General features: G+C 50.6%; 1 protein-coding gene across 1 annotated transcript in view; it reads left to right on the forward strand.

The window, feature by feature from the left end:
- Positions 1–19558, forward strand: part of LOC140599525 (uncharacterized) — a 476056-nt gene that overhangs the window by 195594 nt on the left and 260904 nt on the right. The gene's annotated exons all lie outside the window — the stretch shown is intronic.

A 19558-nucleotide genomic window follows, 5' to 3' on the forward strand; every position in this document is an offset into this window, starting at 1 on the left:
CAACAGTGTTCTCATGTAATGTGTGCTTCAGCCTCTGTGCCAGAATTTATACTGTCTGGATTTTAATATGTAGTGTTGATCTGTTAACCAAAGTTGTTTTGTTTGGTTTGGTTTGGTTTGGTTTGGTTTTGTCCACAGAGGCATGGACACATGCTTCTGGTGAGTCTTTACGCTGAATATACATACTCAGTTTGTCGCTATGTATGTATGTATGTCACTTTGAGGTTCTCTCTCGCCAGTGTTACCATTCTTGACAAAAAAAAAAAAAAAAAAAAGTCTTGTGTTTGATGTCCTTTCTGCTTTGTTAGCCAGGGTCTACCAAAACCATTACTTTTTGATGACACTTCAGTTTTGGCCCAGAATGTCACAGTCTGTATTGAATGCCTCATTTCATCGATCCCTCGTGGCTTTTAATTAAGTTTAGCAGCATTTGAAGATTTTCTTTCACTAAGGGGATTCAGAGGAATCAGAGTCTTTCTCTACATTTTTAAAGTCATTCCATAAAAATATTCCTGTGACGTAACCTGAACTCAAAACGCATTTCGTCAAAAGAAATGGCTTGCCCCAGGGAGAATTAATCCGGTTTGATGAGCAAGTTCCGAATTCGATATGCTTTGTTTGATACTTGGTCCCGATGCTACGCGTCCCGTCTTTCTGTTGTAGTTTTGTGTTCCCGTGCTAATTTTGCATACGTCCTTGCTCAGGAGTCTGGGGATTAGACTGCATTCTATCCCTGTTATATGTCAGCTGGTATTTTCATTATTTTCATCTTGCTTGCTTTCAGATATTCCCCTCCTTCCCCAAGTTTTCCAATTGTTGAGGCCTTTTATCTTTTTTTCTTGCCTGCTTTCTGGGAGTTTTGTTTAAGGGAAATGAACCTCTTCTTACAATTTATGTTTTCCTACCCATCTTATGGCCTTCCTCATTACTTAATTTTCTTAGGAAGATGAGCAGTTAAAAAGAAAACAAGATGAATATATGTTTTTGTTACTGTGATAGGGAAAAATCTTTTTCATTTCTTGTCGAAAGCATTCTTCCACCCCAAGCATTTTACACACTAAAATGAATCTGTTGCCTATACGGAATGGAAGCCTAGCATAGCAGTAAATGTTTCCCTCAGAAATACAGTTTTTTACTGATTGTTAGCCATTTTGATTTCATTTATTAATGACTTTGTCACTGATCAGAAAACCTTGAGGTAGTATTTCTGTTTACTACTTTGGGAAAAAAATAATTAGGATCATTATTGTAACTCCAACATAGCTTGTTAATTTTCAAGTTCATCGTACCAGAATATGCGCATGCGTGTGTGTTTGCAATCGTATTGATGTTTCAGAGTGTCTTCCTAAAAATTTACAATGTCTATAGATAGCTATTTCAACATTTTGTGAGGTCTTACTTTTCTTTGTTCTTTTATTACAATAACAGCCAGTAAATAGCCCATACTTTTGGTTGTGTCCTATAAGAATTTCTGCTTGGAATACTTGGAAAGAATAATGCTAGTGTTCTACGAATTTTGTCTTAATCATCAATTATCAACTATTTTTTAAACGATTTTTATCTTGAGTGTGATAAATATCATGTAGTCAAAGACTGTTTAGTTTATACATATAATATTATTCGGTCGATAGTTTATGGGATTCTTTTCTTAGAACTGTCTTTATGTTTCCTTTTTTGTGCTCAGTGTCCTTTTGTAGAAATGCAGATTGACTACTTTACACTGTGCATATATTTAGAGCATCACAAATGTGGGCCATGAAAAGGATAATTTCATGGTATCGGTGAAACTCTGGATAGAATTTTCTGTCCTATCATCTGTCAGAGCTTTAATGTGTTAACTGTACATTTCCTAAGTGTACTCAGTTATATCCTGAACCGGAAAGGTCGTTGAATATATGACACCTATAAGTCCATACCTATCGAAACTGTAATTAAGATGCACTTTGCCATTTTGACCAAAATGTCATAACAGCAGAGGCATGCCTAAGTCTCTAAGTGGGTTAGTGCTTCATGTCATTGAGAGCAGTATAGTCGAGAGTAACCCACTACTGGTCCCTGAGCCTCACATGAAAACACATTCTGTACCAGAGGGTGGAGTACCTTTCACTTCTTCTCGACACCTCTTTTATTTTTTTTAAGATTTTTATTTATTTATTCATAGAGGCACACACACAGAGAGAGGGAGAGAGGGGCAGAGACACAGGCAGAGGGAGAAGCAGGCTCCATGCAGAGAGCACGACCTGGGACTTGATCCAGGGTCTCCAGGATCGCGCCCTGGCTGCCGGCAGCGCTAAACCACTGTGCCACCAGGGCTGCCCTCGATACCTCTTAATATGGTGCTACTCACTGCAGAAATGACAGAATGAACATGGGACTACTCTGTAGGCACAGTGAACATATCCCAAAGTCTTCAAAGTGCACAGTCCCTTCAGGGTAGTAGACTAGCTGTGTTGTGTTACCTTGGGACTGTATGTGTCAGTCGGCGGTAAATGACTGAGATCATGCGGTTTTCATCAATATTAATACTTATCAATCAGTAATTTCAGAAAGCGGTGGGTACTGTGGAGGAATGATGTTGGGTGACAGGCAAGGATGTGATGAAGGATAGGGGGGAGTCATGGTAGAGGTTAGCGGTTGCTGATAGATCTTTTGCAGAAGGCAGCCCCTGAGCGTTTTGTAAAGACTTTTCTTTGAGATAGTCGTGGACTCCCATGCAGTTATAGGAAATGACACAAAATATGACCATGCAGAGTACCGTAATACACACAAAACCAAACTAAACGTCTGAGCATTCTTTCTGAGGCATTTAGAGTCGAATCTTGAATGGTGAGAGGGATTATGTCAAAGAGCATTCCAGGTGGAGGGAATAGAGAGGTGCCGATTCTGAAGTGGGAAGACATTGGGGCATTGGCTTCACTGAGCAGGGCCACTGTGTCTGTGACCCTTGCATGAGGGAACGAGGGCTTTATGAAACGTTGAGCAGCCAAGCCACTGTGTCTTGCAGGGTCGTGACGGTGGTGGTGGTGTGAGCCTTGTGTTCTTTGTGCAAGCAATCACACTGGTTGTGCTTCAGCCAGTGCACAAGATCTCCCTCCATAATTTGTCAAAACTGTCACTCCCTCCCCATTTTTAAATTGGACCTCAAACATTTTCATCTCAAGTATCAATAGTACAGGATGGAGTTTCTAGTGGATGGGAACAGTTGACCTTGTAAAAGTATGTTATATCTCATTGAATATGTATCCAATAGAACGTTACTACCATGATAATTTGATGCTCACTATTATCCCTTTGAACTTTACCTGAGCTCTCCGTTTTCACTGTCAGAACAATTATATTTGCTTTTCTTCTTGAACTCCTGTCTCTTTCATTTCCTCCATAGATTTTATTTTATGGTTTTTATAATGGGAAGATGTTTTAATAAGTATCCTGTCATTTTCCTGTGTGTATGTGTGTACATGTACAGACCCGTATATATACACATGGAAGTAAGGTTTCTAAAGTTTTAGTGTCTTTGGCTACAGTATTCTAAGTGTGAAAATCGGTCAGAAAGAAGTGTTATCCTAAATAGTACTGATGCACAATTGATATAAACGGCAAAAGTAATATTATGATTGGTAATTTTTAAACATGAAATATAATGCCATTGGGATGCCTCTCTTAGCAAGATGGAGAGAGAGTTTATAAAATTTCAGTTCATGTACCCATGAATGAATACTATGACCAGGGTGATGTAAAGACTGGTGGAAATTAATAGTAAACATAAATGATATGCTGTGGGGCTTCGAAATGAAGGTTGAATGATTATGAGGTATGTTGTTTGTATATTATAAATGTGTATAGTATGTCTTTACAGTAGGATGAATTACACTGTTTTCGAAGTTCATGTAATGTTAACAAGGGCATGCTAGGAATGAATAAGCAGGAAGGTGCTTACCTTCCTGATGAGGGGGTAGATATATGGGCTTAGTAAAAATCTATATTACCCGATATTCTTTCTGTAAAAACTTAATGATACTGTTCCTCTGAGTTTGAATAAACGTCTAAGAATAGATATATCTTATGTTATATAATATTAAATATATATACGTGCATGTGTGTGTATATATATATATATATATATATATATATATATATATATATATAATCAGTTCTGAGAAAGGATCTTTTACTGACTTAAAATTGGTCTACTGGAAATTCATGTAGCATCTTTCACCTCTTCCTCCTTGCAATATCACAGAAAATACATAACTGAGACAGACCGAGGCATGTGTGAGTGGGCGGGCTCTGGCTCCTGACTCAGCATTGTGACTTTGTAGACAGGGTGTGTGAATTATTTCCCAGGATTCTTTTCTTCTTCTTTTTTTATTTTTAAAGCGAAACCTGAGGTAATTCCGTGCTTCGAGACAGTATAGGTCTTTGCAGTAGGCTTTCTGCCTCGGTGAGTTGAGTTTCCGCTGTCTCCAGCCTTTCTTTCCTGTTCTCTTTGTGCGTGGCTCCCAGTCAGCCTGATGCCCTTCCCTGATGATCCTTCGGGATTGAGGAGGCAGGATCTCTCAGCAGGAACCGCCACCACTCTCACCATCCCATCTTCACTGTCCCTGAATTTAGGGCAGATGAATTTAGGCCAGGTGGCGTGTGTCTGCTGTCATGCTCCTCTTTTTATGGAAATGAACGCAAAGGAGGAGACTGGATGTTCTGTCCCAGGCTCAGTGACGCCTTGACTTTAGAAAGGCTTTGTGGTTAACAGGGGATTCTGTGGTGTTCCAGTGTCTTTTACCACTCACTGTGGAGCACAGTACAGGAGGAGCAAGGGGGAGGCCTTCGTTCTGGTAAGTGACAGAAAAGCGGTGATGGGGTAGGATGTGGTGAAGGCGAAATGGCATCGGGTGCTACCTCAGGAGCTTTGGTCAGCTTTCAGGGACAGGAAGGACTAGCTGAGCCAGGGATCGGGAATCGACAGCTGTAAACCATCTGGACCTACCTGCTGTCTTTCAAAATTCTTCACGTGCCCTAAGAGTGTGTGGAGGTCATGGTCTGAGTCGGAAGGTCGTGGCAGACGGAACGCACTGGAGCAGGGAGAGCGCTGAAAAGATCTCGTTCCAGGAAGAGATGATGGTGGTGTGGACCCAGGTGCTAAGAGTGGCCAGGCAGACGGTCAACCCTGAAGGCACAGCCGACGGCCCGGCCTGAAGGATGGATTGTGGGATGGGAGAGGGGGAGGGATCAGGAAAGAAGTGGGCTGAGGGCATGTGGGTACCTTTAAGGGACGTGAAAAAGACAGCCTTCGGGAACTGAGACATAGATGATGGGTTGGCAATACTCTCAGGTAGATGTCCAGGTGGAGGTGTGGACGGGGAAGGAAGTACTTGCAGAAGAAAAGGCAGAGGCCCGGCCTGAAGGTACACCTTCGAGAGGTGGGGTGGCCTGTAGCTGCAGCCTGCACCTCCGGCGGGTGTGGAGACGGGGTGCGAGGTAGAGGAGCAAGCCTTTGGCGGTCCTCCTGCAGGTCAGGTGAAAAGGATGGAGGCCGCAGCAGTATCACCGAGGGCAGCTTGTCAGGGCAAACGGTGGACTGCGGACGTCTTAACTCTGAGTAACAAAGGGCTTCAAGGAGGGCTTAATATTCGTGTCCAGGATTATCTGTAACATCAAGACAGATTTAGGCAGTCACATTCATAGCGAGCTTGAATTGGAGTTTGTTGAACTGGATGGTTTTGGGAGATTCCATCGTCTCCTGAGCCCTGATGTTCTGTAATGTCAGAACCACGTGTCCAGATGGTGCCTGGGCCGTGTCCCACGAGGTTTGGTCATTGTGGCTTTTCTTTTACTGGTCTGAGGAACCCGCAAGTCTCTTTTCCTCTGTCCGTCCTCTCCTCTGTCCAGTCTATCCACAGGTCATTCGGATGGAGCAGGTTAATCAGGAGCAGCCGCATTTACGCTTCCTCACATGAGCTACTAGGGTGGGAGTGAATCTCGAACCCCCTGCAATGTCCTGCTCTTGCGTATTGTGACGGGTTCGGTGCCTGGGTCTGATGGTTGAGGCCCTGCTACGTGACTTCATGACTATTTCCCTTGGGTGGTCTCTTCTATGATCCTCCGGGTAAGAGCTGTTTTTCCAGTCTCTTCCTGCCAACATATTCTTACATGTTTATGGCTTGGAGGTAGTTTAATTCTTTTTTTTTTTTTAATTTTTATTTATTTATGATAGTCACAGAGAGAGAGAGAGAAAGAGAGAGGCAGAGACACAGGCAGAGGGAGAAGCAGGCCCCATGCACCGGGAGCCCGACGTGGGATTCGATCCCGGGTCTCCAGGATCGCGTCCTGGGCCAAAGGCAGGCGCCAAACCGCTGCGCCACCCAGGGATCCCTTGGAGGTAGTTTAAAATAATGAAGCCTTTATTCCATGATTTATCCTCTATTTTTATATATTTAAAAGATGCTCATTTCACGGTTGGTATTTTGCGCATCATGAACTCTCATAGTTACTCATTTGGGAATTTGAGATTTTTTGTATTTCAGTATATAGTTTCGTAGTTTTTTAATCCATTGCAATGTTGATGAAATTGTCATAGTTATTCACTTGTTTTATCATTTAACTATTAAAAAAGATTTATATTTTTTCTATTAGTGATCTCACCACTTGATCTACTGAGTTGTCTTCAAAGAATTCATTAAGATTATGCAATGAAACCCCATATGTGTTTTAAAGTCTAATCGTATTGTATCATTATATCTGTGGTCTTAAACTGTTAGCGGAGTGAGAGAAAAAGTAAATAGTGTGATTTGATCAAATGCCGTGTTTCCATCGCTCTCGCTCACTGCGTCGAGCAAGCGTGGTTCACGGTTTTCCTGTTTACTTGTCACTTTAACTTGGTTACACCGCTTTATTCTCTGTCCCCTGCAGCTTTGAGTTGGTTCCCCCCCCCTCTATTTTCTGGTCTTTAATCTTTGCATATTATAACTCTTCCATCATTCCACAAGTGCTCACGCCTCCTTCTCTTTGCATGAAGCACTATGGTAGCAGAGTGTTTGCCAGCATCACCGTTGTTTCAGACCGTTCTGGGCCTGTGTCTTCGTTCCGTGATTTGGGAATTGTGAGGCCTTTGGCAAGGAGCTTAGAGTTTCTATGTGTAAAAGGAAGTAATAATAATATTTAGTTCAGAAAGTTGTGAAATTTAAATAACGTGTCGTAAATTTTTGAATACTTAGCTGACTACTCAATGCGTTACCTAAAAGGTTTTTTAAAAATCTGATTCAAATATACTATTTTCTTCCAGTCTCCCTCCAAACCCCAAATGGCCAGAACTTGATTTTCCCCTATTGTGTTTCTACACGACGTACTGTTCTTTTGAAGGCGGTGTCTCTTCCCAACCCTCACCCCCCGCCACAGCTGCTTTTCGGATTTCCCTTTTGTTTCTGTTTTTCTGTATTTTGATGATCACGTGACCTGTGTGTGATGCGTGCCTGTGTGTACATGTGCACGCGTGTGCTGTGTGTGCCTGTAAGCGCACATGTGTTTTCATTCTGCCTCTTGAATATGGGGGTTGGTGTCTTTCTTCAGTTTGGGATCCTTGGCCGTTCTCTCTCTGGATGTTGCTTCTGTCTCTGTCCCTCTTTCCCTGAGACCTCAAGTACAAGTATGATGGGCCTTTTGCAGTGGACCGTGTGTCTTCTGTTCTTTTCATTGCTTCTTCTGCTTGCTCTCCGGTTTAGGTATTGTCTGTGTGCTCTGTGTCAGAACCCACCAATCTTGTCCTTTCCTGTGCCATCCGAGTTTTCTGTTAAGCCATCGATGAATGCTTGATGAAAGATAGTTTATTTCATAGGTCTAGAATATCCATGTGATTTCTTCATATGCATTACACTCTTCTCATTCAGTTCTCCATCTGTTGCATCCACTTCTGTCCATCTTGTTACCTGTTTCTCTTACCAAGATGATCTTACTTACTTGACCGTCTTTGCTTATTTTTATTCTGAATTATTGGTTGCCTTTTCCTTCCCGTATACGTTTCTGGTAATTCTTTGGATGTGTGCCTAACACGGTGAATGAAAGAACATCGCGGGCCAGATGGTTTATTTGGTTGCTCGATAGTCCCTTCTTCTCTTTGGTGCATTGAGCTGGCCGTCGTTGCCCCTGTAATTTGTCCCTGTTTTACCCCTGTGGACACTCTGTGTTTTGATTGAGACCCACTAGGCAGAAGCAGGCTCTTTGTCCTCAGCACTGGAAGGCCTCACAAGCACTAGCTAGTCCTTTCAGGGATTTGGAGCGTCATACTTAGTCTTCTGCCCCATGCAGCTCAGTCGTCTGGCAGCTCCCACGTGGGTGGGTCTGTGCTTGTGGGAGACCCGTTCTCGCTAGCAGAGGCTCATCCCATCCCGTAGGTACTGCGAGGCCACGGTAAGCTTCGCTCAGTCCCGTCCCCTTCACCTCCCACCTTGCCAAAGCACACGTCCTATGGGAATGTCAGCGTTGCATCTGGGCCTCCTTGAGTTTCCAGTGTGTCACTGTATGGTGGTGGTGTCCTCTTATCCCAGTGGAGCTGATGGCCTGAGCTGGAATCGGCAAGTGGCCTGGGGACAGAATGGTGCCCCATCATCAGCCTCCCCAGGGAAGGGCTCTCTGTCCTCTGCACGGATCCTTTACCTAGCTCTGGTCATCTGACAGCTTCCTGACTATAGCGAGGAGCACATCTGTGCGTAACCAGCCTTTTCTGGTTGTTGGGATGGAGGCTTTGGCTTGCACCATGTAAGTATGTGTGTATCTTCTCAGGAAGCATAAGTCCCTGATTTAATAAAAAGCTTAGAAATTGTGATTTGTTAATACCTGAAAGATGGTGGTGAGCAAGTTCTTGGTAACTGATGATGCACATAGCGAGTGCCCCATTACTGCTTTTTTAATTGGATGCAGAGTTCTTTGTTCACTGTACACAAGAATGTGTGATTTTTTCATTCTTTCTTTTAGATTGTGTTCAAATTCCAGTCAGTTAACATATAGTGTAGTATGAGATTCAGGGGTAGAATGGAGTGATTGATCAGTTGCATATAAGACCTAGTGCTCATCACTTCACATGCCCTCCTTAATGCCCATCCCCCAGGTACCACATCCCCCACCCACCTCCCCTCGGGTGACTCTCACTTTGTTTCCTGGGATTAAGAGTCTCTTATGGTTTGCCTCCCGCTCTGTTTTTATCTCATTGTATTTTTCCTTCTCTTCCCCATGCCCATCAGTTTCGTTTCTTGAATTCCACACATGAGTGACCCAGAGGGCTGACACACCCAGCCAGAGAAGCAGGGCGCCCGGGGCGCAGGGCAGCCCTGAGCCAGCAGGTATCCCCAGGACTTTACAGCAGCTGCTGTGGGAGGCTGAGGTCCAGGGTGTGGGGAGGCAGGAGGCGGGGCCAAGTCCTGGCACCTTCCCCACCAGAGGCCGTCTCCCTACATGCAACGTCGGGCTGCCCCAAACCCTACACGCAGCATGTTCGCCAGATGCCCATGTGCCTGGGGGTTGAAATGGCAGGGGTCCGGAGCACCCTGGGTGAAGGAGGACCCCAGAGCTGTGTGGGGCCCCACGTGGCCCCTCTCCCGCAGCCTTGTGGCTGCTTCTGCAGCAGAGCTCCTCTTCGCTGGGGACCCGCCCCCCAGACCAACAGACAGCTGACAGGTGGCCCCCGGGGCTCCTACGCCTTTGAGCTCAAGCACGAGCTCCTGCTTGGCAGCCCCTCCGTGGCACCTGCCAACCCAGACCCTCTGCAGGCCAGGCACATGATGGAGGGCTACTAGGCCCCTGCTGCGGGCTGCCAGGAGACCCCGCCCCAGGCCACGCTATGGTCCTGACCTGGGAAGCTTCCCAACCACCGGCCCTGCAGGAGAGCCTGCCCCAGACCACCAGCCGCCCCACCGCTATACCCATACCAGGACCCGTCCTCGGGGAGAAGCGCCTGGGCTGTTGGGGATCGGTCGGCAAATGACGCCAGGGGCCTACCCCCCGCCCTGCAGAGCGTCTGCTGGTACCAGTCCTGTGCCACACGGATGGCAGAGGCAGGGAGGCCCCACTGGAGTAGCGTGCGGGGGGGTGCAGTCCAACTCCAGCCTCAAGGTCATGCCTTCCTCTGTGGCCCTCACACCGTGTTTGCATGTAAACGTCCCCGAGTGCATCCGCCTCTGGCTAAACCGCGTTGGAAGCAGCATGATGGAGAAGGCGGGAGGCCCGGCCTGGTTTCCTCCTCCATGCTAGGCAGACGGGAGACCACCCAGCCGGGACAGCCCCGCCAGGCTGCTGTGCCTGCTGCCCTGGCGGGGTGACACTCACCACGTACCCCCCTCAGCTTGGGCTCCAGTATCCGTGGGCCTGGTCCCCTCAGGGCTATTGGAACACATAAGGCTGTACCCAGGTCCGGGCTCAGCGGCACAGGGCAGGCCAGGGCAGCTGTCGGGCTGCACGCATGCCGACCTCTGGAGGCCAGCCAGCCCTCAAGAATCACATCCAGGAAAGGAACTCGGGGTGGGGGAAGGGGAGGTGGGCTGGGGGTGGGGGTGACGGGGTGAAGGGCACTGATGGGGGCACTTGATGGGGTGAGCACTGGGTGTTATTCCATATGTTGGCAAATTGAACACCAATAAAAAGTCAATTTACAAAGGAAAAAGAAAGGAACTGACACATGTTTCCTAACTGATGGGAATGCTAAATCCCAGTTAGATATTAGCAAAAATTCAAGATATAACATTTTTCCCATCGATGTTCCAAAAAAAAAAAAGAATGACACCCAGGGAGAGCCCCTGGTGCTTGAGCAGATGGCTGAGCGGGGAGCAGAGCCTGAAATGATGGTGTTACCCCCCCACTCTCCGAGGCTGGGACAGGTGCCAGCGGGAGGCCCACGGGAGCGCCAGCCTTCCTGTGGGGCTGACCCGGGTGGCTGTGGGTCTGTCCTCAGGTGGGCAGTCCTGGGCTCACTCCTCTCCACACCAGAACTGCCGCCTCCCGGACACTTCCTTTCTACATAGAACATGGAGACTGTTCTCCCTCTCACACGTTTTGGGGCAAACTGTTGAAAGATGGGACCTCTCCTCCCTGGCAGATAATCTTTGGTCCTGGGCACTTGTGCACTAATGCCAGCACGCATCCTGCATTCACTCGAGAAGCGTCGCCAGAGCCTGCCCATGAGCACGGTCCCCGGGACTGGAGTGCAGCCGAGGTGCTGTGCCCGGGGGGGTGCAGGCAGATGGGTGAGCCTGGCACCGCAGGGCGACACTCTCTCCACGGGGTGCCGGGGTGGGGTGTCCTCTGGCTGAAGCTTCGGGATCCTGTGCTCAGTTCAGCTTTTCAGAACCTGCTGGAGACCTGTGTCAGCTCTGCAACGACAATCCTTTTTTCTTGAAAGCTCATGAGATTTCTGAAAACCACAGGTTAGAGCAGACACAGTTCAGAAGACACTGAGGAAACCCCGACTTTGGCGTCTGCTTTGTCCGTGAGCCAGGGACCTCGTGGCTGGAGTTCCAGAAACGCACACACGCAGAGAGGAGTCTTGGAAGCAAGTGACACACATGGACGCCGAAGTGCTTAAATACAGATTTATTGCAAACCGTCACTGGAGAGGGGACTTCGCGGGCGGGCACCATGGTCTCGGCGGACGTTGGCTGTCGGAGCTCAGTGGCCAATCTGAGGCGGCCGCATCTGAAGTGAGAAAACACGCAGGCTGCGCCGGCTCCAGGGCCCAGGCCGGCAGCAATGGGCAGAGGACACCCACGAGCACGGCCCGCCATCCGCCGCACGGCCTGGTGCCCCAACCCGCCACTCTGACGCTGGTGAGCCGCTGCCACGGCAGGCGGGGTGGGCCAAAACACAGCACTGAAAATGACGTCAGATAGAGAAGACGATGGGCCATGGCGTCCATGGCTCCCCAGTCTCCCGAGTAGATGGGGTACGGTGCACGTCCCCCGTCGTCACACCAGGAGACTCCGACGAGACCATCGAGACCGGTTCTCACACACGTGCGTGCCATGAGAGCCCTGGGACGTGGGACAGGTTGGCAAATCCTGGGACCCTGAGGATGGGGTCTCAGCAGCTCCAGCAACAGGCTCCGGCCCAAGTATGGGGGCAGAGCTCTGCGCCGCCTTGGCCATTCTTCTCCCAGCCACCTGGTGTCTACACCTCCTTCGATGGCACGAGAGCCACCCGATGCTTCCCAGGGCCTGCTTCGGAGATACTCAGGAATCCCCACCCATTCCTGGCCACCTCGAGTCACAAACCTGCCCCCACACAACCGACGAGTCAGCTCCCGCCTACTCAAGCCCTTTGAAGGGGGCCGTTTCTGGAGGAACCATCGCCTTGAAAGGAGTCCTCCTCAGCCCCCAGGACAGCCCCCGAGGGAAGGTCCCAGGATACCTGCCAGCTGACAGCCCCTAGGAGCAGCGCGAACGCGGCCTGCGGGCCTGGGGTGGCTCAGGCCCCACGGGCAGAGCAGAGGCAGGAGGAAAGGCCGCGGCTGTGTCTCCCGAGGGCATCCGGTCGGCTCCCCGACAAGGACCAGGCCCCACAGAGGACGTGGGAGGACAGTTCCTGCTGCGTCTGTGGCCTACTCGGGAAGGTGTCCCCACATCCGGCAGCGCCGACCAAGAGCCCCAGTCTGGTCTCCCCGACGGGGCTGAGCAGCCGGCAGACTCACACACACACAAACACACACGAAGCGAGAGCACAAGCATGGGTGTGCAAGAGAGATGAAGGCCAGGGCCCCCGCGCCCCCCTCGGCAGCAGCCGGCCCAGAACCCACTCCCCGGGCCCAGCACAAGGAAGCAGAGCCCACGCAGCAGCAGCAAGAGGAGAGCGGGTGGCCTGCGTCCCGCTTGCCCCATGCTGCTCCCCAAGTGTGGAGACGCAGGGCCGGGCGCCGCGGGTTCACCCTTCTTTTTCAAACGATTTTTTTTATTGGAGTTCAGTTTGCTGTCATGTAGCATAACACCCAGTGCTCATCCCAACAACTGCCTCCCTCAGTTCCAATCACCCAGTCACCCCAACCCCCCACCCACTTCCCTTCCACTCCCCTTTGTTCTTTTCCCACAGTTAGGTGTCTCTCATGTTTTGTCACCCTCTCCGATATTTTCACTCCTTTTCTCTCCTTTCCCTTTATTCCCTGTCACTAATTTTTATATTCCCCAAATGAATGAGACCATGTAATGTTTGTCCTTCTCCCATTGACTTATTTCACTCAACATAATACCCTCTAGGTCCCTCCACGTCGAAGCAAATAGGGGTATTTGTCATTTCTATTGGCTGAGTAATACTCCATTACATAGGTAGAACACATCTTCTTTATGCATTCATCTGTCGGTGGGCACCGAGGCTCCTTCCACAGTGTGGCTATTGTGGACATTGCCGCTATAATCATCGGGGTGCAGGTGTCCCGGCGTTTCACTGCGTCCGTATCTTTGGGGTAAATCCCCAGCAGTGGAATTGCTGGGTCGCACGGCAGCTCTATTTTGAAGTCTTTGAGGAAGCCCCACCCACACAGTTTTCCAGAGTGGCTGCACCAGTTCACATTCCCACCAGCAGTGCAGGAGGGTTCCCCTTTCTCCACATCCTCTCCAACATTTGTGGTTTCCTGTCTGGCTAATGTTCACCATTCTCACTGGTGTGAGGTGGTATCTCATTGTGCTTTTGAGTTGTGTTTCCCTGATGGCCAGTGATGCGGAGCATTGTCTCATGTGCTTGGTGGCCACGTCTATGTCTTCCTCTGTGACATTTCTGTTCATGTCTTTTGCCCATTTCATGATTGGATTGTTGGTTTCTTTGCTGTAGAGTAGAATGAGTTCTTTAGAGATCTTGGACACTGGCCCTTTATCTGACGGTCATTTACAAATATCTTCTCCCATTCTGTGGGTTGTCTTTTAGTTTTGTTGAGCATTTCTGTTGTTGTGCGGAAGCTCCTCATCTTGATGAAGTCCCAGTGATTCATTTTGGCTCTTGTTTCCCTGGCCTTCATGGATGTATCTTGCAAGAAGTTGCTCTGGCCACGTTCCAGAAGGGTGTTGCCTGTGTTCTCCTCTCGGATTTTGATGGCTTCCTGTCTCACATTTAGATCTTTCATCCATTTTGAGTTTCTCTTTGTGTTCGGTGGTGTGAGAGAATGGTCCAGTTTCATTCCTCTGCGTGTGGCTGTCCAATGTTCCCAGCAGCATTTATTGAAGAGACTGTCTTTGTTCCGGTGGATGGTGTTTCTTGCTTTGTCGAATATTAGTTGACCATAGAGTTGAGGGTCCACTTGTGGATTCTCCGTTCTGTTCCATTGACCTATGTGTCTGTTTTTGTGCCAGGACCACACTGTCTTGATGAGCACAGCTTTGTAGTACAACTTGACATCCAGCATTGTGATGCCCCGGCTCTGGTTTTCTTTTTTCATATTCCCCTGGCTACTTGGGGTCTTTTCTGATTCCACACTAATCTTCAGATGATTTGTTCCAACTCTCTGAAGAAAGGCCATGGAATTTCGATAGGGATTGCGTTCCATGTGTAAATTGCCCTGGGTCACGTGGACATTTTCAATATATATATATATGAATTCTTCCAATCCAGGAGCATGGAATAGTTTTCCATGTCTCTGTGTCTTCCTCAGTTTCTTTCAGACGTGCTCTGTAGTTTTTTGGGTAGGGATCCTTTACCTCTCTGGTTAGGTGTATTCCTAGGTATCTCATGCTTTTGGGTGCAATTGTCAATGGGACTGACTCCTTAATTTCCCTTTCTTCAGTCTCATTGTTAGTATATAGAAATGCCACTGATTTCTGGGCATTGATTTGGTATCCTGCCACACTGCCGAATTTCCTGTATGAGTTCTAGCAATCTTGGGGTGGAGTCTTTTGGGTTTTCTAGGTACAGTATCATGTCATCTGCGAAGAGGGAGAGTTTGACCTCTTCTTTGCCAATTTGAATGCCTTTTATTTCTTTTTGCTGCCTGATTGCTGAAGCTAGGACTTGTAGTAGTATGTTGAGTAGCCGTGGTGAGAGTGTACGTCCCTGTCGTGTTCCTGATCTTAGGGGAAAGGCTCCCAGCGTTTTCCCCTATTTGCTATGGGCTTTTCATAGATGGCTTTGAAGATGCTGAGGAATGTTCCGTCTATTACTACAGCGTCAAGAGTTTTGATCAGGAATGGATGCTGTATTTTGTCAAATGCTTTCTCTGCATGTATTGAGAGGATCATCTGGTTCTTGTTTTTTCTCTTGTTGATGTGATCCATCCCATTGACTGCTTTACGAGTGTTGAACCAGCCTTGCATCCCAGGGATAAATCCACTTGGTCATGGCGAGTAATCTTCTTTATGTACTGTTGGATCCTGTCGGCTCGTATCTTGAGAATGTTTGCATCCGTGTTCTTTGGGGATATCGGTCTGTAATTCTCCTTTTTGGTGGGGTCTTTGTCTGGTTTTGGAATTAAGGTGATGCTGGCCTCATAGAACGAGTTTGGAAGTATGAATGGACCTATAGTACCACGATGTATAATTTAAAAGCATCAGAGTCAATTTTGTACAAAGTTAACTTACCCTTTATTACAAATAAAATTCATGAAGCAATTATAGAGGTTTATGAAAAACACAAAATACAGAAACAGCACAATGAAAAGGGCGGGGAAGGCTTCAGTTGTGCTGCAGCCATCACGAGCTGCTGCTCGGGGGCCGAGGCTGGTGGCTCCACTGAGGCAGGTGACAGCTCCGGCCCTTCGATGAACTCGAGATGAACTCGAGAGCCAGCACCGGGACCTGCTCCTCCTTCTGGGGTGGCCAAGAAGCAGGTGGCTCCTCCAGATCGGGACAGTGAATCAGAGGTATGACCACCAGGTACCTTGGCTTGACCTCAGCAGCCAGCATCTTGGCCCAGGCCTAGCTGTCAGCACCAGCAGCCGGGACCGGCTCGATCACCTCAGGCCCAGGAGCTTCAGCAGGCCCCACAGTCGGCCTCGGGCGGGCTCTTGCTGCGGTGGTTCAGGGTGTTCCTCGGGGTCCGAAGCGGGTTGCTCCCCTGAGTGAGGCGGCTGCTCTGGCACATCGATGACCTCCATAGCAGGTGGTGGGGCCCGTTCGGCCTCCAGGGCTCCCAAGGGTGCAGGTGGCTCTACCAGGTCAGGACAGGGATTCAGAGGTCTGACCACCACGTGTCTCGTCTTGAACACAGCAGCTGGCATCCCGGCTCGGGCCAAGCCCTCAGCACCAGCAGCCGGGACCGGCTCGATCACCTCAATCCCAGGAGCCTCAGCAGGCTCTACTGTCGGCCTGGGGCGGGCTCTTGCCGCGGTGGTTCAGGGTGTTGCTCGGGGTCCGAAGCCCGTTGCTCCCCTGAGTGAGGTGGCTGCTCCGCCACATCGATGACCTCGATCGCCGGTGGTGGGGCCCGTTCGGCCTCCAGGGCTCCCAAGGGTGCAGGTGGCTCTTCCAGCTCAGGCCAGGGATTCAGAGGTCTAACCACCACGGGTCTTACCTTGTACACAGCAGCTGACGTCAGGCCTCGGGCCGAGCACTCAGCTCCCCCAGCCGGGACCAGCTCCTTCCCCTGAGCCCTGGAAGGTGCAGCAGGCCCCACAGTCGGGGCTCGGGTGGGCTCTTGCGGTGGTTCAGGTTGTTGCTCGGAGTCCGAAGCCGGTTGCTCCACTGGCACATCGATGACCTCCATAGCCGGTGGTGGGGCCCGTTCGGCCTCCAGGGCTCCCAAGGGTGCAGGTGGCTCTTCCAGCTCAGGCCAGGGATTCAGAGGTGTGACCGCCACGTGTCTTACCTTGTACACAGCAGCTGACGTCAGGCCTCGGGCCGAGCGCTCAGCTCCAGCAGCTGGGACCAGCTCCATCCCCTGAGACCCTGAAGGTGCAGCAGGCCCCACCGTCGAAGCCCTGGCATGCTCTTGGGGTGGTTCAGGGTGTTGCTTGGGGTCCGCAGACAGAGTATCATCTCCAAGAAGACAAAGTATCATCACCAGGATGGACTTTCCACGTCCCTCTCAAATCAAGGACACGCTTCCCACCGCTCAACGTGTGTGAGTGCAAGAGCCCTGGGAGGTCTCCCCAAACTGCAGTCCATGGGGATGGGGTGTGAGCCTATCCAGTGCTCCCGGCCCAGCAGCATGGAGGCTTGATCTGTGTGGCCCACCCTGTCCCCAACTCAGCCACCCCAGTCCTCCTCACCTCCACCCTCAAACTCCACTTGATGGAGTTTTACAAAACGGCAAAGGTAACGCTCCACACGACAGTCGAGCACTGAGCCTGGCACATATTGCCCTGTGAATTTCAGCAGCTTGGTCAGGGCAGGAAATTCTGGGGGATCGTGGAAGTCCTCCTCATAGTAGTCCAGCCAGATGGTCAGGAAGGAGGTCAAGGCGCTGGGGAGGGACAGGTGGGCATAGGCGTCAGAAGACAGGGCTCCTCACACAGAGGTGTCCCGGGGAAGCCCTGCAGGAACCGGGGCCCTCGGCCTCCAGCGTGGGGCTGTCGGAGGCCAGTGCTGCTCCTTGTCCACCTGCCACCTGGCGGTCCTACCTGCCACAGCCCTGCTCACTGAGGAGGGGCTGGCACGAAGCCTCTGTGCATGGGAGCCCATGACCAGCAGTGTGACCATCACTGTCTTTCCCGGGGAACCTTCCCTCCTGTGGGTCTGCCCAGCCTCACTCACGAGGGGCCCCCAGGGGGTGTCCTTCCACTGACTCTAATCTCCCACGGGCGGGGGTCGTCTGGTCCCTGAGCCCTCACTGGCTCTCCTGAGCACCTGCCGTGCACCCGGGTCCAGGTGCCACCAGATTGGTGAGTGCGATGCTCCCCACACCCTCTGCTCTGGGTCCCAGGTGTGGGGCAGACAGAGGGTTGGGAGAATGGGCATGGAGGAGGTCCCTTTGGCGTCCCAGTGCTCTCCCACAAAGCCCGCACCCCACCCACGGCTCTCCTTTGCTCTTTCCCTGACGGGGCCTCAGACCTCTACCCTGTCACAGGAATTGAAGATGTGTGCGATGAGGGGTCCAGCAGAACCCTCCGACCCACAGCCCCCTCGTGGCCCTCCTGGAGAGGGAAGGCTCCCCTGCATGAGCCAGAGCTCACTCACATTTCCCACTGGTCCCGGATTCCTTCCTTCTTGCAGGAAGCTACGATGCATCGATATCTAGAGGAGGGCGGGGGGCATCACATGAATCGTCCTGTGGACCCAACCTCTCCTCATAGGTGCTGTCACCCTCTGAACCCCAACTAGTCCAGAACCCTGGGGGGCCGTCAGCTCTGTGCATTGGGCCACGGGCAGCTCCTGGAGAAGTACCTGCACCCGCTGGCACTTTCTGAATGATTAAGGAATGAAAGGGCTCCAGCCAGGCCCATGGCAGATATCCAAGTGGGCCTGGGTGCCCAGTTGTCCCCGGGGACCCCTACTCCACTCCAAATGCCCCAGGATACAGATCCCAGGTGGACTCCGTTTCAATGGCAAAAGAGGCCAGCTCAAGACCCTGGTGACAGTGGGGAGGCGGCACAGGCTTTGTCATGGGGAGAGAACGAAGACTGCTGAGCACAAGCACAGCCCCTCTAGCCGACCTGCCACAGGCCAGGCCCCGGGGGCTGCCCTACAGGACCCGACTAGGCCCTGTGTGACTCTACTCCAGTCGGAGCAGCAGCCCCAGGGGCCAGGAAGTTCAACCACGTTCCCCAAGACTCCCAACCAGTAGGTATCCCATCCCCCTGGGCTGTGGAGGGTCAGGGAGCTCACTTTGCAAACAGCAGGTCCAGCACCTCTTCAGGGGTGCCATACTCTTCCACGACGTTTAAAAATTCAAATAGGGACAGATTGTGCAAGCGCAGCAAGGCAGGCACCAGTTCTTCTACCTCCTGCTGCAGCCGCTCCCTCCGGCTGGGGGTGGTCGGGCAGATCCGATTCCTTTTCAGGGCTGAGGCCCTTTCAGCCTGAGGTGGGACAGAGGGGACGTGCAGCCTGCACTGTAGCCTCCAGACCACCTGGGAGTTGGAGCGCAGGCCAAAGCCTGAGCTCTCAGTGGCTGCGGGGGATGGGGGGGGCAGAAGTGCCCACAGCAGGAACACGGAGCTTGAGGCCTACAGCTCAGTCACTTAGCATCTGACTCTGGGTTGTGGCTCAGGTCATGGTCTCAGCATCCTGAGATCCCGCCCCTGGCAGGCTCTGCCCTTGGGGCAGAGTGTGCTTGAGGAGACTGTGTCTCCCTCTTCTGCTCCCTGCTCTCTGTCTGTCTCTTAAACGGACAAGCTATCCAGTAAAGAAATAATCTTAGAGGATAAATTAAAAAAATATATGGATCAATGCAAGGATCTCAAGTGGGAGGGGTCAGTATCCCAGGGCCGCTTGTCAGCTGAGTATTGACAGCACCGCCCTGCATTAACGGCTTCACCCCTTGAATTTGACCACACGTCCCTGTCTCCAGGTGCCCACATGGAGACCTTTCCTTGGGTGGGAGGGCCCAGGGCCTGAGGGTTGCAGGATGTTCAGCGCCGTACTGTGATTTGGCAACAGAAGGGAATCGCATCGAAGTCCGGCATCAGTGAAGGGCTCAGTGGCTGTGGGAACCAACTGGCCTTCTGACA

Source organism: Vulpes vulpes, chromosome 7 (genome assembly GCF_048418805.1).
Source record: "Vulpes vulpes isolate BD-2025 chromosome 7, VulVul3, whole genome shotgun sequence".
Taxonomy (NCBI): domain Eukaryota; kingdom Metazoa; phylum Chordata; class Mammalia; order Carnivora; family Canidae; genus Vulpes; species Vulpes vulpes.